The sequence below is a fragment of the Cryptomeria japonica genome, chromosome 11, assembly GCF_030272615.1.
Source record: "Cryptomeria japonica chromosome 11, Sugi_1.0, whole genome shotgun sequence".
In the NCBI taxonomy this organism is placed as follows: Eukaryota; Viridiplantae; Streptophyta; class Pinopsida; order Cupressales; family Cupressaceae; genus Cryptomeria; species Cryptomeria japonica.
In genome coordinates, this window is record NC_081415.1 from 579063885 (window position 1) to 579087090 (window position 23206).

The 23206-nt window shown below is 34.0% G+C and overlaps 1 long non-coding RNA gene across 4 annotated transcripts; it reads right to left on the reverse strand.

Annotated features, from left to right (window-relative positions):
• Positions 1-396: 396 nt before the first annotated feature.
• On the reverse strand, positions 397-19595 carry LOC131072926 (uncharacterized). 4 transcript variants are annotated; one of them, XR_009359515.1, is made up of 6 exons: positions 19441-19588; positions 19077-19153; positions 17982-18072; positions 3736-3791; positions 3560-3653; positions 397-796 (listed from the first exon to the last, which is right to left on the reverse strand). It is a non-coding gene; the product is annotated as an uncharacterized LOC131072926 (long non-coding RNA). The 4 variants fall into 4 exon arrangements; XR_009359516.1 differs by having other exon boundaries at positions 3736-3814; positions 19077-19595; XR_009359514.1 differs by having other exon boundaries at positions 3560-3634; positions 19077-19586.
• Positions 19596-23206: the final 3611 nt, after the last annotated feature.

Below are 23206 nucleotides of genomic sequence, written 5' to 3' on the forward strand. Positions count from 1 at the left end.
AGTTATGGAATATGAAGAGTGTTAAAATATTATGGGTCAAAAAATATTTTATTAGAATAATAGTGAAATTATTATGTTATGTAAATTGCATTAGTAATGTGAATTCATGATGACGTTCAAATGATATTTTTGTAAGGGTAATTCATGATTGGGTTCAAGTCATTTGCAATAGTGTTAAATATGACAACAATTTTTTAAATTTTTTGTGGCATAGTTATGTTGTGTGAATTGCATTCATAAAGTGAGTAAATTTTGCTTTTATAAGGGTTATTTATGATCATCTTTTGTGAGATATTTTATAAATGATTCATAAAACATTTAAAGAGGTGAACATTGTGAGTAAACAATAAATTTATTTTCAAATTTGTGCTTTTTAACTTTAGTGTTGAATCAAAATTAATAAATTCTTAAATAAAAATTGAACTAATAAAAAGAATGCCAAAAGAAATGAGACACAAATCTTAAAGAATGGCCTTGGCCTATCGACCATTCTTTAAGCTATCAAAAACATGACCTGAAGGAATAATCATGGCCAATGACTATTCCTTTCAGTCCTGAGAAGGGGATTTTAACCCCTTCCAATATTTTTTATTAAACACTATATTTGTACATATTACAATGCCATCAAGTCAACATGCTTGACCAAAATATAACTACATAAATGATTGAAGCCTAGTTCCACCTCTTGCTGTTTTGAATACATCATGTTGAAAAAGACAAATTCATATAGCTGCTCAGCCCACTTTAGGATTTTTCTTATCAAACTGCAGTTTTTTTGCTGCAACATGCTCCCATCCTATCATACCAATTCAACCATAAATCAGTCAATGTAATGCAGCAAGTAAAAATGATAATGGAAATAATCTCCAATCCAAATAATGAAATTTTGATTGCTGAAAGATTCACGAATGTTACAATTATCACAAATAAACAAAAATAGAAAATTGTTTCAATTTGAGTTTGAACTAGAACATTTATACACTTTCTTTATCATTGTTTTATTTCTTCTATATTATTAGAGGAATGAGGGACAACCTCAATCAAGATGCTATGGCCAACATTCTTCACAATATCCATTCTTGAATTATAAAAAATGTGTTGCATCCCTAACAACCATTTCATGTTCAGCAATCTTGGAGATGAACTTGATGACACTATGGCATTCACCTCAAAACAAACCAAAATGTAGCCACATACCCTATTTTAGACCATAATACTAGGATTTTTTTAGTTTCCTAACACATTTAAATAGCTGCTTGTTTCATTGCAATCAAGTTATGATATAAAAGTAAAGGTTAATGTAGTTTGTTAAGTCCCTACTAACAAAGATATTCAATTTGGTATGAGTTTCGTGAGACGCCAATTTAATGTCCAAAACCCTTGTTCTTCAACCCCACATCACACACCTTATATGCTGTTCAATGAGGCATACATCCTTCACACAGCTCCAAATTTGAACCTTGTATGGAGCACACAATCGTCGCCATTAGGCCCACTCAGGTTGTACTTTAGGTTGAAATAGTGACCATACGTAAGTTACTTTTTAAAAGTCACTCTTTCCCCTTTAATATTTTGATTTGACCTCTGTTGCTGAACCATGGCCCCTTTGACAAATTTTCAAAAGTTATTAGGAGTAATGAATATTTTGAATGCAGTCTGCAGTCTATCTTCCAATCAAGATCCCTTTGGCAAAATAGACAAACACTAAATAATAACACAACTTACATTATGATTCTACCCTGCTTCTTGATCAATATTAATATAAGTCCCTTAAACAATATCAGAGAGAAACATAGAGAAATCTGAGAGAAGTGCTGTGTGGTCAAGAAGGAAGAGAATATTATTTGCGCAAAAGGAAGAGAGAAAAATTATGCAAGGAGAGGTATTATCACTCGGCTGTAATAAAAATAGAGCCTTTCAACATACTTAGCTGAGGATGCTTTGACAATGCATGGATAGAAGAAGAAAGGAATTTTCTAAGTAAAGGGAAAATGATTTGCAACTATGGGGAGCAGGAATGTGGATAACGTGAGGAATATTGCAGATTGGAAGGACAAATTAAAATACACATTTGTAATGAAAAGTGTATAGCGAGTAGAGGAATTGTAAATTGTTATCTTGTATGTAATTTACTGGCAGCTCTACTAAAAATCTAAAATGTTTTCCAAGCTTGGGTTTTGTTTATTATTGTTTGGAAATTGAACTGTTTTGTTGCAAAATTTCCCAGTCTGATCAGATACTTGTCCCCTACATCAAGTGTTTACTGATGAATGTGACAGATGCAACGAAAAACATTTTGATCTTAGTGGCAATGCCATGGAGATTCTTTATGAAGGTCTTGTGGATATCTCCTTCAGATGAAATGAACTTTCACATCTCAGTTTAGTTTCTGTTTTCTTTTCTAGGGGTTGTATTGATGAGATGATTTATGAAGGAATGCTGAACATTTATTATGAACCTGAACTAACTTTTCTTTTCTTTTTAGTCCACTTGTTTTTTATATTAGTCTAGCTAATGTTTCACTGAGTTATGATGAAAGTGTTTTGATGATTTTAGTAAGATATAAAACTATATTGGAAGTTTGTGGGATTGTTTTGCAGGTGACTCTAGCAAATGCAAATTCCACTTTCATATGCAGATGCAATCATTGGCAGAGTTGGTTCCAATATTAGCTACATGCACAGAACCAGTGGAGAAAACAATAGCTACCCAAGAAAGTAGAGGAGTTCCTGGTGAAATGACAGTTGAAATACATGGAACTACTACACAAGTCCAAATTGCCCAGCAGTTGATACAAGTTTGAAATCTTTTCACTGTAATTTTTTGAAAATGCTTATGGATCTGAAGAGGAGAGTGAGAGGAAAATGAATAGGAATGATGTTTTTGTTGTAATTCCTAGTTTTTTTTTGCTTAGTAGGTTATCCAGGATTAAGAATATAAATAAACCAAAGAAGCCAGTAGAATTTGTAGTTGTCATCATGGAAGAAGACAAGTCATCTCCAAATGTATTATATTATCAAGGTAAAATTAGGTGGAGAAGATAATACCACAATAAAGGAACAATGCTTAATGATTGATATGATAGACTCTAACAAACTAACTGCTGTAAAGAGTCACCTATACATCACATAGAAAACCCTATAAAAATGAGGCAACCAACTGGAAAACATAATGTGATTTCATTACTCTTAACATGTGGACAGGAATGTAAAGTAATTTGAAAAATCTAGCCACAAGTCCAATGTCAAACGCTAGAAAAATTCCTCTGCTTATTCATTTCTGATTTTTCCAGAATTAGCCTACAAAAAGACAACCTTCAATGAAATGCATACCATAGAAAAAGGGTGGGTATACACATAGAACAAAGCATGGCATTCATAGTCAAAGAAAAACATAATGAAATGTATGCCAACATCAAAGACCCCAAATCTATAAAATTATACTCAAAATTTTATCATAGAAAAAGGGTAGGTATATAAAAGAAATGCATAGAACAAATTATGGTAGTCACACAAATTGATCATGAAAACAATCTAAAACATTAGACAAATGTACATACCAAGTCCCGATTGTAATCTTTCATGTCAACCTCACCAAACATGTCAACTTCAATGATTGCGGCTTCTTTGTGTTACTATAACCCACAGACAATCCTAATAGCTGATTGTCAGTCATAACATTCCAAAACTTAATCAAAAAAATGCTTAAAAAAATAGAATATATCTAAACACTAACCTAAAACATTTGTGATTTGCCAAGAAGTAAGATGTCCCACTCCACAAGCTTTTCCCCTGACCAAAATAATCACATCCACCTAATAAATTTTCAAAACTTAAAAAGAGAAGTTAAAAATGAAAAAGAAAGCCACAAGCCTAAATATATCATCATGTATTTTTACACACTTGATTTGGGTTTGTATACTTGATTTGGTCTTGCTATTCCATTGTCAGCTATGTAATTTAAAATTTAATCAATATTAGTTAGTAGAGATTATACATTTGCACATTATAAATTGATATTTGTTTTCTATTGTTTTGGGATGTAGACATTATCTCAAGTCAACAAAAGTTTATCATGGTACAACGAGCAGGGTTTGGAGGAGTCTAGTTATGGAAGACAAGATTTCATTCTATGAGGTTTCCTTCTAAACTCAAGATAACAAAAAATATCACAGTAAGGATCAAAAAGCGTCACATCTTCCAAGATAATATGTGGCCATATTGTTCCTGACAATCATAGTCATGAGACAAAAGGGTACATGAACCTAGTGGGGTGTTAAAAGGTGGTTGAAATCTCAAGAGGTGTAGAAGCTCACAAGTTATAAATAGAAGTCATGTTGATTGTATGACTCCCCTCAACTGGCAGTTACATCTAGATGAATCTAACAAACTTCGTGGATTTCCTTGTTTTCTGCTGCACAATGGTGCAGTAAGTCTGCAGTGACTCAGAGGCTAGGCCCATTATTCCTATAATTAATCACTGAGTACAAACCAAAAACAGTAAGAAAATTACAAAACCACAAGCATGCCTTCCAAGCTGCAAAACCTACCAACTAACAGAATAAATATACACAACCCAAATTATCCGGAACACCATCAACATATGCCTCTCCATGCAAATCCTTGTTCTAAATAGCAATAATAAAGCCAACAAAGCAAAAACACTGAAATGAACCACAAGCACATCTTCCAAGCTGTAAATATTAATACCAAATGAAATAACCATAACAATAATTCAATCCAGACCATGCAGAATAACACCAACAAATGCCTCCTTGTGCAAAGCCTCAATTGAAAATTATAATTAATCAAGCCAACAAACCAATAATAAGTAAAATGAACCACAAGCACACCTTCCGAGTTGCAAAACCTAATTAAATAGCAATAACAATAATTTGACGCAAATTATCCTTAACAGCTCCAACAAATGCCTGTATGTGCAAATCCTTATTCTCAAATAACAGATTAAATATTTCAACCTAAATAAAGGGTCAATGTGTCTCCACGTTCTGTTTTAAGGGCCTCACATTACAGGCAGGTGCGATGTTTTTCTAGGGATTTAGCAATCGGACAACAACATAAATTTATATCAAAGGGATGTAAAGCAAGAGATCAAAAATCCTGTATATCGAGGTCTACCCTTGATCAGGTCTCTAATTAAGTCTTCATTCATTCGTTCTTATGCTTCATTCCTCTAAAGTCTAACATGATATTTAAACTCAAATAGAAGAGATGAGTTTACTCTATAAAGTTCTAGTAGCACCCATCAAAGTATATTTTGTAAATAATATTGTTCTATGTACCAGAAATGCATACACATAAATGAACAGATGTGGTATAGATAACCGAGTTACAAGGATCTAAATACATGCACTCCTATTTGTCAATAAAGCACATGCATTTTGCCCTATAAATCACATGAGGTGTATTTTCTTTTATATTTTTTTAAAAGTCTTGATCATAGCCTTGTGCAATCTTAGATTGAGAATCTTATTCCTAGCAAGATTGAATCTTATTGATAAACAATGGCAGATCTTGTAAAGGTTTCAGTCATTCTTAGGGTTTTTATAGAGTGTTGCACATTTGAAGAGCAAAGGTTAGCCCCTGAGAAAATCACCTCAGAACAGAAGAATCATATATTCATCAATAAATTATTCTCAGGTAAAAGCATGGAGCAGCCATATGTAAAATGCATTCAAACCCTAAGAGCAACTAGGTCATAGGGGCTAGAAGGGTATATATAGTCTCACATCAGCCATTAATGTCACAAAGCAACCTACAGTGGAAAGACCCAGAGGAACAAATATGAGAACCAAAGTACAGATAGATACAGAAGCTGGAAATCCATAAAAGTTGAAGTATCAGAGAAATCATCCCACAGTCTTGTAAAGATTCACAGTACAATCACAGGGAGAAGCTTTTGGTTTGGGTTCATGACAGCCATATTTGATAATCTAAAAGCCATGAATTCTATGAGATTATAATGCAGATGCAGGGCTACAATGGAGAGCAACTTTGTTTTGATAAAGAATCATCAAAAGCTGAGAAAATGACAGAGTTATAGTCATTTATTGTCAATTGCAGTCATATAATCCTTATAGGCACAGGACAGAGATTTTGTCAAATATCTGAGAATGCATGCATGGTAGGGTTTCTTTTATGGCAAATCTGAGTATAAAGATATTTTGCAAGCCTAAAAGTACAGTAATTTTAGGTTGAAAACAATGAAGGAAAGGCTGCAAAAGTCTCTCCCAAAGCCTATACAAAAATAACATAGATGCCATGTGTTGATAATGATAAAGAGTGATATACAGTTCATAACAACCTTCATGGGGAGCAAAGAACACAGTCATGTCAAGAAGATTGGAGTCCAAACCTCAGGTGACAAGGTCTTCAAGACCAATATCAAGATACATGATCATCTCATTCGAGTATCAGGAGGATAGTCGAAGGAGGATGAATGACATTGTGAAAGGGGTTTTTGTACTTCCTTCATCACGACACTCCCAGGAAGGCATTCATTATGTTGGACTCAGAGATCCAAAGCTCTTAAGAAAAAGGCAGCCTTAGCAGCAAAGCACAGTCATAGTACTGTAAATAAGTTCTTTAACAGTCATGAAGACACCCAATAGCAGCAATACAGTGATTTATTCCACTGTCAAGACCCAGTCACAATCGCATCAAATAATCAGTGAAAAAGACTGTGTGGGCATCATATGCAAAAGCAATACAAAATATAGACCCAATCACAGTCGCATCAAATAATCAGTGAAAAAGACTGTGTGGGGATCTATTATGGGAGTTCTCAGACCTCATAATAGCAGTGATGGCAATAAGCATGCAATGTTAGTCATTTACACTATGATGACCATGGCATGAGTGAAGCTCATCATGAAAATACAATCATCTTCAAGAAGGAAAATACTATGATGACAAGACATAGACAGGGTTCATGATAGTAGTCATCAAGGTCAGAAGCAAATCACAATGATAGATTACAAGGCTTTGGTATAGAGCAGTTACAACATAATGATTAATAAGGCCATGAAAGATATGCTGCTAAAAGATGATCTTTCACCACCATTCACAGTGAATTTGTGCAAAAGTATATCAAGAGTAGTCACCTATGGCAGTTTGCAGAGACTACGAAGACTGTCATCAACAAAAGAACAGTCTCAGATTGTTTCTCTTGTCATCTACGAAGGTCACAATAATAGCCATCTCCAACACCATGCACAGAATACAAAAGACAGCTATAAGAGTAATGCCAAATCATAATGTCCATAATGGAACCTGACAGAGAACAAGATCTTCAGTCACAGGTCACTAGATGAAGTATTTAAAGTCTCTCACCATTGGTACCGTAATATTCATAACAGTGATCAGAGCAAGCTATAAAAGAAAACAAACACTAAAATAAAAGAATAGAAGTCTTAGAGCACTGGTGAAGGATAGAATGCCCAAAAGAGCAGTCTCAGTCATTCACAAATCCAACCTTAAGTGTTTGTCAAGACAGTAGAGACTCCAATGAAAATCAGAAGATTGAGTCCTCTTAAGACAACCCATAAGCATAAAGCTTCAAGGATCATGGCCAGAGCAGCAAAATCTGAGACTAGAGTCACAATGCAGTCAGGGGTACAGAGATCAAGAGTTGTGAACCTAAAAGAGGTCGAAAGAGTGCAGTCATCTTCAAAACATGAGACATCACAACAAGCATAGTGGGTTGTTCAAGGTTCAAACACAAAGCAGCAGTGGTTAAGTCATAGATGTATAAAGAGCATTCAATACAATGAATAAATGCAAATAGAGCAGTGGAAGACCTGTTGAAGCATGCATGAACAGCATATGAAGATCAAGGTAGGCCACAAAGTTCACAAATAACAAAGGTGGCATACCCTCTTTTTTGTAACCTTGCAATAGCCAAAGGACCATGAATAGTGAGTGTACAGTAAAGAATAAGGTTGTGAGTCAAAGCAAATGGGCAGTCAAGGTAGTTATAGCCTAAGTCACCAGGTTCGACTGAATTTGAACCTTGAAGTTCGAAATTCGGCGAACTTGAAAAACTATTCAAAAAATCGATTAAATTCGGAAAAAAAATTAGGGTTTGTTAAAGTGTTTTTTATTTTTTTGGGTTTGCGTTTTAGGGTTTTCTCGCGGATTTTATTAAAGGGCGGCTGCAGGAGTTGCAATCACACCCACGCGAGTTGCTCTGCCCGACCGCCACGCGAGTTGCCAAAGAACCTTTGTGACTTTGTCTGCCCGGCCGCAGGAGTTGCTCGGCCGCCACCAGTCCGCGACGCCACCAACTCGCGTCGCCACCAGTCCGCGACGCCACCAGCTCACGTCGCCTCCTGTCTGCGACGCCACCAGCTCGCGTCGCCACCAGCCCGCGACACCACCTACAGTCCGCGACGCCACCGGCCAGCCTCGACACGTCCGCGACCTGCACAGGTAGGCCGCCATTTTTTTTACTTTTATTATTATTTTTTTTTGTTTATAATGTTAATGTTTAAAAATTTATGATTTTATATTAATATTTTGTATTATTATATTATATATTTTTATATTTTTTTAATTTTTTTTAGGTTTAATATTTTTTATGTTTAATATTAATATGGTGTCAATTTTTTTTATGTTTATAATATTGTTTATTAAATGTTTATAAATTTATAATGTTTATAATATTGTTTATTAAATGTTTATAATATTGTTTATTAAATGTTTATAAATTTATAATGTTGTTTATTTAATATTTTTTTAGGTTTATTATTATTTAATAATGTTGTTTATTTAAAAAAAAATTAGGTTAATTAATAGTTTATAACTTTATACTTTATAATGTTTATTTATAAATTTATAATGTTGTTTAATATTATTATTATATAATTTATAATTTTATATTAATGGTTTTTTATTATATTGTTTAATGTTATATATTTTCAAAAGGTTGAAATAAAAGTAGTGTGTTTTTTAATTTTTCTTTCCAAACATGCAGATTTTCATTTAATGGCTCCTCCCAAATCAACTTCTGAGGCATGGAAGCATGTGACCCGAAATGGAACTCACATCAAATGTAACATATGTCAGGCAAATATTATTGGAAGTTTAACAAGGCTTAGGGACCACTTCCTTGCTAATACAGGGGGTCCAGGTGGAGGTGTTCAAGCATGCATAGGTGCGACTCCAAAACTTAAAGCTATTCTAGAGAAAGAGTTGGTTGCTTCAACGGTAGGCAAAATGAAGAAGGCACAAAAGAAACAGAGAATTGAAGGAGATATATCTAGATTCACATCTGCCATGTCTTCCTCTTCTGTGCAATCCGAAGCGGCGAGTGTACCAAAACAGAGTGGAACACTGAACAACTTTTGGAAACCAGTAGAGAAACAACAGGTGGATGATGCAGTTGCTGATTTGTTTTACACAAGTGCTATTCCATTCAATGTTGCGAGAAATCCTCATTTCCGCAATGCAGTTCAGAAAATTGCAGAGTTTGGCAAAGGGTACACACCCCCAGGTTCAGAGGCTATCAGGACAACTCTTTTGCAGAGGTCAAAAGATAGAGTGACTGAAAAATTAGAAAATGTCAAAGCCACTTGGAAGGAAACAGGTTGCACTATATTGAGTGATGGATGGTCAGATATGTGTCAAAGGCCATTGATTAATGTTTTGGTGTCTTGTCCTGAAGGTGTTGTGTTTTTGAAAGTCATTGACACCATGAACCACAAAAAAACTTCAGAGTATATTTTTCAAATATTAGAGGAAGCCATTCTTGAAGTAGGGATGGAAAATGTGGTTCAAGTGGTAACTGATAGTGCAGCAAATTGTGTGGGAGCTGGGAGGCTGATTGTAGAGAAGTACCCACAGATATATTGGAGCCCATGTGCAGCCCATTGTCTCGATTTGTTGCTTCATGACTTGGCTAAATTCCCATGGGTAAATGAAGCTATTCATAGAGGGAGAGCAATTGCAAATTTCATACAGAATCATCGTCTCACATTGAGTATTTATATGCAGCATGCATCAAAGGAATTGTTGAGGCCTTGTGAAACAAGATTTGCTTCATATTATATCACTTTGAAAAGAGTGGTTGAAGAAAAAGCAGCTTTGAGGTCTGTTATATGTTCCAATCAGTGGGAAAGTTCAGTGCTTTCTAAAGGCCCCAAGGGGAAGAACATAGAGCAAATCATCCTAAACAGCAATTTCTAGGAAAGTGCAGCAAAAGTCTTGCTTGTATGTGAACCAATTGTTGACGTGCTTCGTATGGTTGATGGTGACACTCCTTGCCTTGGCATGCTTTATGAAAGCATGGACCGGTGTAAGGAATCTATTCAAAAAGCACTAAACAATGAAGAAGCAGAATATATGCAGATATGGGAGACAGTTGATTGCAGATGGAAAATGATGCACACACCTTTACATGCAGCAGCTTGCTTTTTGGAGCCTAAGTTGTTTTCTATTGATAGAAGGGGTGATAATGAAATCATGGCAGGGCTTTACCAAGCCATTAGCAGGTATGTACCAAATCCAGAAATTGCAGCACTAATAAGAGATCAAAGTTGGCAATACAAGAGAGGAGAAGGGATGTTTGGAGGGGCAGAAGCCAAATATGACTCGCCACGTATGTCTGGATATAGATGGTGGATCTCTTATGGATCATCAGCTCCTGAACTGCAAGAGTTTGCTATTCGAATTTTGAGTCAGGGAGCAAGTTCATCAGCTTGTGAGAGGAACTGGAGTTGCTTTGACCACATCCATTCCAAAAAGAGGAACAAATTGCTGACTGGAAAGTTGGGAGATCTTGTCTATGTTCGCAGCAATTTGAAATTGCTGATGAACAAATCAGCAAAGAACACTTCTTTACAACAACCTCTTGAAGGCATAGCAATGCCAGATGCAGATGAGCCTGACTTTGCAGATGATGAATTGAGTAGTGATACAGATGATGATGATTTGGCATCCCAGCCAAGTGCTCTTGATGACTTAGAGTTATTTTAAAGTTCTAAAGTTTTTGACTGTTATTGTACCTTTTTGACAAAAGAACATCTTTGCAATAGTGAAAGCATATGTTTCCTACGGTTTATATTTTATAAATGTGTCATCTTTTTGTAATGATTTCAAATCTATTTATCAATGTTAAACTATTTACGCAAATTTATATATATATTACATATATTTATTAAAAAAAAATTTAAAAATTACATATGGCGAATTTAATTCGAATTTTATACATTTTGAATTTTTTCCGCATCGAACTTCATTCGAATTTCAAAGCTGTCGAACTTCGAATTCGAATTCGAACCTGGTGACTTAGGTTATAGCTGTCATAGAGAAGTGGACTGTCTTAGCCATTTGAGTCACAGTCAAGTGTAAGAGCAGTCTTCATAAACATCTAATTAAAGAAGAGTAATTAAGCCGCCCAGAATGATGAAATATCAGTCTAGTAAAGAAGACCTACAGCGGAGAGCATTCACAGTCTAACATCACAAGGGCAGTCCCTTCTTGTGGAGCCAATACAAAGCATAGGAAAGGTAACATCATAAAGGGCATAGATATTGAAGTTAAATCTTGAAGAGCAGTCATAGTATTGATATAATTCATTGCGATTGTAGATTGACCTAACCAATGGTCATAAGATCTTAGATGGTGTCGACCTCGAGATAAGATGGCAGTGATCTTGCATTAGTCTAGTGTAGGGCTAACATGAAAAGGAAAACAAATTTCTGTGCCAATCAAAGACAATGTTCAGTATTATGGAAATACAAAAAATCTCTGTCAACACATGACTTGAAAGAGATCAAAATCAGTAAAAGTGCAGTCCATGATCAAAGGCACACATTCAAGAATGTCAAAGCCAGTGAATAACTTAAACGGAGCATAAGCCCTGGTACATGACCAAGAGCAAGTTGCATACACAGTGGTACATAGCATAAGTCAGAGATGTCTACAAAAAGGGCATGGCAGTCTTGTGACAGTAGCATATCAAATAGCAGCCGTGACTGTCCAATCAGGCAATTTGTAGTCATAAGGAAAGAGTTAGGTTATTCTTTTACTTTTGCAAGTTTGAAATCCTTGAGGGTTAGTTATAATAGGAAGGAAGAGGTCTTTCTCAAAGACCTAGCCCACTATCATAACCTATGGAAGATGAAAGAATGCAGTAAGAAGTAGGCATAAAAGAGGAATAACAGTGATTCCTAGAGCTTCACAGTTTTCAGACAAGGATTGATCACTTGCTAATATGATTGAGTGACAAAGAAAAGGTTGTTTAGTAGTCATAGACAAAGCAAAAATTTCTGCCAAAAGAGTCGCAGAATGTTGTCCTGAAGATATAAATATGAGTAATACTCACGTGTCAATAAATGACAAAAGATGAAATACAAGTTAACAAGTCCATGAACATTTCAATAACATAAAGGAGCGCAGACATCACACAAAAAATAGTCTCTGCCAATAAGTACAAAGACAAACACAGTGTAGTAGTAGTGAATCACTATCAAACAGCTACAAGACAGTCATGCATTCAAAGGTGATTTAAGAGATAAAGTTAGCAAAAAGATGAGTATGTAATAATTTTAATACCTTAATATTCTTCACAACGAAGTTCAGTCAAAGTCGAAGATTGAGTTTATGAAGAGAATGCATGATTTTTGACATAATTTATGACCTCACAAGCATGCATCGTTAGTCCAAGAAGCAAATAATGGAGTATTAAATTATTTTATTAGTTCAAGCCAAAAGAGAGGAGCTTTTTAAAGTGTTTGCAGCAGTTCTACAGCAGTTAATGACCCCACATGGGTCATACATGAGTCAAAGTGGCTATCAGACAGTTCACCTTCAGTTATGAGCAGTTTTGAGACTTCTTTTGCATGATATCTAAACAAATTCGACCCAAGAGGTCAAATCCATGCAAAATAGAGATAAAAGAGGATTTCTATTTGACACAAGTTACAAGGATCTAAATACATGCAACCAAAGGCCATACCCAACACTTGGGTGGTAACCAAAGGGCACTAATTGCCTAATCTCACAATGGGAGAATAATCAACTGACTACTTTCCTAATCAACTATACTCTGTTTTTTACACTTTGAACCATTCCGCATCAACTATATTCTGTTTTTTACAATATCAACCATTCCACAGCATTTTTGCTTAAGTTTTGAATTCTTTCTTATTTTATGAAATATTTCTTCATGTTCAACTCCAAAACTAATATAATGGCTCTCATAGTGAAATTCAATATTAATACTATTTTTGAAACGTAACAATTTTATTTAGTTTGGGAATTCATTGTGCCTTACCCATGGTCAAACATTTATGAATTTAATTTATTTTCTGTTTCTAACTCTGTTATCAAATCATTCAAAAGACTGCCCAGAAATAAGTATGAAACGTGTTGGATATGGGTATGTAAACAGGCAATTCCAGGACAGATCTGCACCACACTGGGCAATTCCACAGGGTACCAGCACTTGTTTATGAATTATAACGATACAAAGGAGTTGCAGCCATGTTCCAAATGTTATTTTAGTTCCGGGAAAAAAATATGATTACTATGTTACAGTTTATCGAACAATGTTTATCAGGTTCACCTTGAAATTTTCTTTTTGGAGAGTTAAGGACCCCTCATTCAAATAAAAATAGCTTCGAGTGCTCCGAATTAATGATTTCAAATTCTCAATTGCTCTGAAGTGATAAATATTCAGCCTGGAAAACTGAAGTCCAAGCTTGAGTTAGAAAATTTGTAGGATGTAGTTTTTGGAAGGGTCACCTAAAGCTCACAAGTCAAAGATGAGCAAAAACAATATGATAAGGCAAAACTAATAATATTCTTTGGTGTTTAAAATAAGGTTTAACCTCACATCCAAACAACCACAACTACCATTGAGGCTTCGTATCGTTTGAAGAACATGAATCCAAGAACCAAAATCAAATCCTCCACTTGTAGCATCAATTGAAATGGTTGCAAATGTAAAATGGTGAAAAATTGGAGAATTTTTCCAAAAAATTGCAATATTAAAGATATCACTACAAGCATTAGGGGAAACAGTATTAGACAACTCTCTTTTCACCAATTTCCTTGACTCTTGAGAGCATTGCCCCCTGAGAGCATTGCCCCCTACCTTTTACTTTTTTGTCACTTATCTCAAAGTGGCTAACAAAAAGGAATCATTTTCAACAAGAAGAGGCAATTCATGATGAAAACTCAAATTGTCTAGACAATCAAACTCTCACATCTCAACAAAAGGGAAAAACATCAAGTTCATCAAAATCCAAACATGAAAATACATCTACACAAAAAATTAAAAAATACTTCATTTGTGAAAAGAAGGGGCACAATCTCCAAGAATGCCCATACAATTCTTTTGTCTGTGGTGAATCATGCCAACAAAAGCCACATCAAAATTCTCTAGGGAGCAAAAAGAAGAATCCCTATTGACAAAAAAAAGCAAAAGAAACATGGAAATGTTACTTCGATAGGTTATCTTAATGAAGAATATCTTTTGTATGTTGTGGAGACTCAAACCTCCACTTCTAATAGACCCGGTTGGTATGTTGATTCTAGTGCACCCATATAGATGAACATTTTTCTTTGCAAGGATACGCAAATGCAAACTATGCAAGAACTTTGGATGACAAGAAGTCTACTTCAAGCTTTGTTTCCTTTTTGGATCAACTTTGGAGTAAAAAGAAAACCATTGTTCCTCGCTCTTCGACAAGCAAAATATTACATTACAGGTGGAGCAATATGGTTATTGCATCTTGGCGAAAATGGGTGTAATTGAAACACAACCTACAACAATTTTCAAACACAAGCTTGTCCATAATCCATCTTTTTCTGAGCACACTAAACACAATGAGATTTAGTGCTACTATTTATGAGCATGTCCAATAATTGGCATCAAACATTCAACTCTAAAAATGTTCCACTCAAGAGCAAGGTGCTGAAATCTTTACCAAACCTCTTACCATAGTGAAGTTCAAAGATTTTCATACCTTCTTGATTTGTACTCTTGAGAAAATGATGTAATGAGGCTTGAATTGTTGGAATATTATAATACTTATATAATTATTAATAATCTATTAAATCATTGTATGATGTTAATAATAATACATTATTATTAGCATAAGGTAGTTTGTTGGTTGGTCGAGTATGCATGGTCTGGTCAATTACTCATCTAACTGACTTTCATTTATATATATTCCATTCTTCCTTCATAATCAAATTGTTCATTGCTTCCATTTCTATTAGTTTAAACAATATCCTACCAATACAACTGGAAAGTAATTACAAGCAGCCACATATCTTATCACCTCTATCTACAATCATGTTTCTTCAAGATATTTTCACCTGGTTTTCATGCTTAGCTAGTAAAATACTGAAATCTCAGTGATAAGTGTCTTAAAAATGAGATACAGTACCTTTAATAGTTCGACATATCATATACAAATCTACAACAACAATGCTTATGCCTCAATGTATTCCTACTTTTCTCACAAATCAATACATCTTATCTTTAAGAGATCCATGCTATGGATGCAAACTCTTATTTAATGTAGTTCTTTCCTTTTTACATTTGGTACTTCTTCTATCACAATTTCCCACTGTTTCAATAAGAATGTAAAGCAATTACAACAATATAAATGATAACATATTCAATAAGATATATTGGGAATGAATTGAAAAAACTACCTATTCTCTTCCAATTAACACTGGACAACTCTCATAGAAATTTCATCCTGTCACATTATAAACATAAACAAACTGCAAATACAATACTTGAGAAGAAGGAATTCGAGATCTCTTAGATTACACTACATGATACTTTCTAAACTAATTCCTCACAAAATTATATTCAAAATCGGGTGTCCTGTGATACATCGGCATGTGTTCACACACTTCAACAAAAATTAAAAACTAAGAAACCCAAATATATCCTAAAGATTTCTTTATAGATTTTACTAAACTCTTCTCAATTCATAGTTGAATCTTGATAGTTGATAACATACAACTATTCAGATGAGCATTATAGCATTACCCATATAGCTACAGTAAAACCAATATTTAAAGTGACAAGTTGTGAGCCACTAAGGGGTGAGACAAGTGTTGTCAATCTAGACCCAGCTTGAGCATGTTTGCACCAAATCAAACAAGTTACCTTCAAAATGGGTGCTAAACATAGAATTAAATTGTAAACGGTATATAATTTACAACATTACAATTCCAAATGAGGGCCTAGTTTTTTATGCATTTTTATGTTTCAAAAACACACTCCCATTATTTGAGCACAAAACATAGTTGTAGAACGAGGCCTTAGTTTTTTTTATGTTTTCATGTTTCAAAAACATGCTCCCATTATGTTGAGCATACAATACACTTGTGTTTTGTGCTCAACATATTGCGAGCGTATTTAAAAAACAATGGAAATGTATTATAAAAGCTACATAACATGATTGTGTTATGGCTTGGTATTCCCAAGCCACAACATGAGCATGTTTTGAAGTTTTCACAATAATTTGCTCATGTTTTCTTAATTTTTTCTACATTGACTACTTTTTGGTACACATAGTTAATAGAAGACGGTATAAGGACCTTTGAAGTTCAAGTTCAAGGATTTCCATATGAAAGTAAAGCATGTTTTAGATGACAATGATCCAATATGTATGACAATAGATCAAGAAAAGGTATACATAGATATCCACCAAACACAAATAATAAGGAAAGTAATTAACATTCAATTTTGAAGGTCTGAACAGAGATCTATTAACACAGTTATAAAACTGTCTTGCAAAGATGACAACCTTTTAAGGAATGCAAGGTGGTTAAATGCTTAGGGATATGGAGTGGTCAAAGTGATAAAGTCGGCAAGGCATGTTGACTATAAGGAAGACAGTCATATGACATGTGTCCAAGACAACAGTATGAAGATAAATATTATCAAATTTCAGTTATAGACAATGCTCACAGGTCAATCTAGAACACTCAAGGGACATCAAAGAATTCTCACGAGATAGGGATAAACAAGGCAGATCTTTATGACAGGACAGTTAAGTACCAATTTTTTAGCAAGAACAAGTGCACTATAGAGGACACACGATAGCTTAGTGATGATACAAAAGGGCTTCTACACTATATAATAGTGGTGTTTGTGAATGAAAAAAGGTTAGAAATGAAGCATTATTAGGGATGAAAAGATTTTGTTCCTTACTGCTATCATTCAAAGGATGCAGAACAACATATAAATGCATGCAAAAGAGTAGAATGACTCAAGTGACACACACAAAAGGCAATCACGGTCATGAAGACAATAGTTTTGTTGGACCCCATATGGTTATCTTCCAAATCCACCCCCTAGTAGAGATCACTAGATATTGTCAAGGAACTAGGTAGAGTTCTCTAATTTCAAGATGCAGTGACAAAAAGTAGTCGAATTCATTGATAAAGGTTTTGAGCCTTGATATGGAAGATGAATGTCAACAAAAGAAGTGATAGTGATATTATGAATTTAAATATCTCACAGGCCACTGTTAGTTGTTGGTAAGCAAGGTAGTTTGGGCTGTTACATTTGCAAATAAGTATGACACTTTCTCTGACGTGGATAGTCCAATTAGAGGATAGTGCCAAGTCACATTAACATATTGAGTAGACTAACACGGTGGATTGGTAATATTAAGGAAGGTGTATGATAGTCAAAGGTCTCTATTAGAATTTGTAAAGGTTTCACTGCCCTCTTTGGAAGTTGTCAAAACCCTATCAAAACTAGTCTCAAGAAAGACTATGACACTATTACTATTAGAAAAACACAATGACCCTTATTAGAAGTTAGAGACAGTCAAGAGACAAAAGCCTCATAGTCATGAAGACAAGTTGTAGGTAGTAAGACAGTGGGAAGATAAAAAATACATGAAAAAGACAAAACTAAACACCCTAAGTTTTTAAAAAGGAAAAGGAAAAAGGAAAACCTAAGTTGATGATGTTGCTCACCTGTGAGTGGGTTCAAAGGGAGTCATGAAGAGCTTAGCAAGGCCTCCTCTGAGAAATGGTCCCACCAATGAATCCATTGTCAGTACCATGACTAGATGAACATAAAAATAAACATGAGTCAATTTATTACAAATTAAAACAGACCAAAGCATATTATTTCCAACAAAAATAATATATATTCTGAAAATTTAAAGATTAAAAGGAAAACATAGTTTAAAGTGGTCAGATCTAAAACATTTTATCTATAAATTTATATTTTAAACATTAAATTATACCAAGATAAAAATAAATAAATAAAATCAATGAATATTAAATGAATACCAATTACATCAAAACATTAAATTATATCAAATATATAAAATGTAATGCCCACCACTGTCATGGTAACACCATGGAGAGTAGGCAATCCATACCAAAACCAATTAAGATAATAATGCTAATGATAAATAAACCAGGGCTGACAGTTTCAAGGGTAGAGGGATATTTCTTATTATTATTATCTAACTGTCCATATATACACAATCTATTCATTCAGGTAGGGCAACAATTCATTAGTTTATATAATGAAGATAACTATTAGGAAGATATGGGACTCCTATTCATTCTAGGAGGGCAAACAACCTGTGATTCCAATTCATTTTTCGGGATAAACAAATCCTCTACTCTACCTCTGCTACCTATAAGAAAAATCACTAGTTATATCAAAACATTAAATTATATCAAATATCTAAAATGTAATGCCCATCACTCTCACGATAACACCTTGAAGAGTAGGCAAGCCATACCAAAATCAATAAAGATAATAATACTAAAGATAAATAAACTAGGGCTGACAGCTCCAAAGGTAGAGGGCTATTTCTTATTATAATCAACTGTCAATATACAGAATCTATTCATTCAGGTAGGGCAACAATGCATTAATTTTTTATAGTAAAGATAATTAATAGGAAGATCTGGACTCCTATTCATTCTAAGAGGTCAAACAATGCATTAGTTTTCATAAGAAGATCTGTGATTCCAATTCATTTTGGCATGGTAAGCAAATCCTCTACTCTGCCACTGCTACATATAAGAAAAATAATCTAGAAGAATTACCTGGACGAAGAATTTTTCCCTTATTTTGTTGCTATTTCATGATCCCTGCCTCCTCTTTTGCATTTCTTCTTCATCTTCTACCACACAAAATGTAAAAAAAAACAAGAAAAAAGAACAAATAACAGATAAAAATCATGAAAGACAGACCAGTGTGCACACTGTAAACAGACTCTTTAAAAAAAACAAAGACAACATAACGAAAAGACAGGGCAAACCATTGAACAAACATTTTATTCGGAAAAAAATATATAATGAAAGAAATAACAGAAAGACAGACAGAACAAAGAGGAACAAAGTATTGACAGAAAATAAAACAAAATTGATCTGACAAATCTTAGGGTAAACATGCAGATGCGATACAGACAATTGTGGCTGCCTTTGCCCCAACTTTCACTCCATCTATGCAGAAATAATAACACATTAATAATTACGATCCCTCCCTTTAAAGTGAACTCCGTACGAGGAATACCGTGGTTTACATTGTCTCGATACCATGGTTTACTCCAATTAGTTTTCCGCTCCGTTACATTTGAATTTTCTTCAAATGTTTTTTCCCAACGGCTAGTGAGTAAGTGGTACCCGCTCCATGATATTTGAATTTTCTTTTCTGTTACAGGTTCAAACATTCTCTCCATGGTTTTTTTAGTTAATTTAATGAACAAGTGATACATATTTAAAAAAATTATTTTAGGTATTAATTTATTTAATTAGTATTTAATTTGGTTTTTATATCATGATTTTTATAATATTAATTTGTTTTTTATATTTAGATGTATAGTGGATTTGTTATCATAATTTATATTTTATATATATATATATATATATATACGATTGATTCATAGTTTTTTCACATATAAGAATAATAGTGGAGAAAACATTAAATCTTAGAAACAACACTCAATGGAGCATTGATGTTTTATGATCTGACAGATTAAATATTAGTGAAAACATGCAACAACTACACAAATGTTCTCAAGAACGCAATATAAGAAAACTAAGGCAAAGATCTCTAGCAATTCAAATAGAATACAATAAAATTTTAACAATAGAAATATTTTTAAGATTCAAATGTGAATAGCATTTATAACAATGCTTTTCAAAAGATTTTAAAATCCATGTGCATTCTCTTCCTTAAGTTATAGCTAAAAAACTAATTGTCTGCAAGGCACCCACTTCCTCTACATGCAAGGACGAGGTGTGGAGAGTGTAGAGGAAGGGCAGTGGCTATCCAACCATTGAGATTCATCGAGACATTGATGGCTAGATCCTCCCATAATTGCAGTTTGACTTGCTCCCGATGACAATTGTCATTCCAGTCCCCTTCCAATCAAGTTCGCTTTAGTAAATGCATACTATTTACGTGTTTTCCTTTTCTTTTTTTATCATCTCCTTCTCATTTCATTGTTGTTTTGAACTTTTGAAAACCTTATGACTTTGAGCCAGGAATTTGTAGAAAGTATAAGCTCTCGTAGTAAGGAGATTTATGCTTCTTCAATGATTTGTCCAATGTATTTTATTTTCAATCAGCTCTATGATTTCAAAAGTATGGCCCTTCTTTTAACTTGCATTTAAGAGGATTATTACAATCTAATTGTGCCACTTTACAAAGTTCTCTAATGTGAAAATATTTTAGTTATAGCTTACAACCAGTCTAATGTGAAAAATGCTTCTTGATATTAATTTAATATCATGACTATGGTCTCTAAATAGAGACCTACAACATTAGATTCCCCAAATAGATGTTGAGGGTGTTTAATGATTTCTTGAATTTTTAGGTGAGTTATCACATCTCTTGCTTCTAAAAAATGTAATTAAACCCCTATAATTTTAAAAACTTATTTGGGATCATAGACTTGGTGAAAATATCCGCAGTTTGATCCACTATTGGAACATAGTACAACTGAACTGATCTGTCTTCTACCAGCTTGCAGATGTAGTGACAATGAAGCTCAACATACTTCGTACATTCATGGAAGACTGGATTTTTGGCCAATTTGATCACCCCTTGATTATCAATATACAAGGGAGAAGGACCTGCATGTGACATCTACATGTCAGAAGGAATCCTTCGAAGCCAAATTGTCTCACATGCAGCCTTGACTGTTCCTTGATATTCGGCTTCGGTCAAGGAAAGAACCAGTACCTCTTGCTTCTTGCTGCTCCAAGTGACGACACCTCTACCCAAATTGAATACGCACCCAGAGGTGGATTTTATGCCATCCATTGATCCGGCCCAATCTGAGTCAGTATAACTAATCAGTTCTGGATCGTTGCACCTGCTATACAGAAAACCATAGTCTGGAGTGCCTTTCACATATCGCAACACTCGCTCCGTTGGAAGCTAATGATCAACTTTTGGGGTTGTCATGAAGCAAGAGATGTAGCTGTCAGCAAAACAGATGTCAGGTCTAGTGGTAGTGAGGTAGATGAGGTTGCCTACTAGTTGCCTGAATTCAATGCTTGTATGTAGATAGTAGTGTTTTCTTTTTCCTTGGAATCCTCATTCTTAAGTTTTATATCTTGTTCTTTTACAAGTACTTTTCCCTCTTCTTCAACCTCATTTATCTTCTCACTACTAGAATAGTTATGACTCTTTGACCCTTTGCTATCACAACTTGAACTTATTCTATTTTGTATTTTCTCTTTCTCTTAGGTCAAAGAATTTGTTCATGTTTTTACTAGTAGGATGTTACATTTTTTTCAATTAATCTCATTGTTTCACTTTTGTTAGTGTTTTGTTTCTCAATATGTAATACTTTTTGCATAGCTTTCCTAATTGTACAAGTTTCCAAAAAATGAATATCATGTTGAATGGTCATTAAGTCCATTGATGTACAATTGTAGCCTTCGGTAAGGTGTCACTTTAAGAGATTAAAGTGTTAATCTCAAATGCTTAACATTATATTCATCTAAATATATTAATTAGTTTTAATATACATGGTTTTTTCATAGAAGGTTGGTAATTCTTTACTAATTCTTTCCAACTAAACATTTGTCCTTGTCTATCATCCATCTTTCATCAATACGGTTGGTAAGGTCCTTATTCAAAATATGTAGGGCTATGTCAACCAAGGAATTATTTGGTATATTAGAAAATTTAAATTGTCTTTCTAGGAGTTTTATCGATAAAATTACATTCTAACACTAAATTTATAAATATTTATTTTTGGTGGGTATGATTCTTGGCCTCAAGAAGGTTCTCATGTCCCTTGATTTGATTTATTATGGTTGTACCCATCTTGGTGGCTTCTTTAGGACTTTGATTATGAAAATAATTTTTGTGTAAAAATTTACAAATTGGTCAAGCATTTTATCTATAATGAAATGTATCATTGTTTCATATCCTTGTGGAATTATTTCCTCAATTTTAGGTGGTTGAAAATAAAATGGTCCTTAGATTTTGTTTATATATAAAGGTCCTCTAATCCTAAAGATAACATGTCTTCAATTATATTTTTATTTTAAATATTAAGGTAGGAAAGGATTTGTATGAGAGAATTTGATGTTTGAATTTGGACCAAACATTGAACATTGAATTAAGGAACATATTTTATATATAAAAATGGATTTTGAAGAACCAACCATACCTAATTTTTTATAATCTTTCTAAAGATGTAAAGTTTTTCAAAAAATCCAAACATTGTAGTCTATAGAGAAAATTTAATGAAAATGTTGACTAAAGTTTGACCATTTGTTATCCTTGATTTTGGCTCACTCAAATCGTGGGATAACCCATATGAAATTTGCTCATTTTGTAGCCCCCATCCTTTAAGAATGCATGTCAAGACACTTGTCAAACCCTCTTGTGGGTGGTCAGGTTCCTCGAGAAATCATCTTGTTTAGATAACTTAACTTATCTTCTGAAAAATGTCAAAAGTTAGTTTTTTCAAAGTTAGTCATTCCGTTCTTGTGTAATTTTAGGGTTTTTTTCTCAAATTTTCATTTATCATGTATTTCGAGGTTTAAAACCCAAAATACAACTCTCATATCATACCTTTATTCATTTCGGGTTTTAAAATCTAGAATGCACATCCTTTCATCATTATGCATTTTGGGTTTTAAAATCCAAAATACATCCTACCACTCAACCTTCATGCACTTCAAGTTTTAAAACTTGGAATGCACTTTTC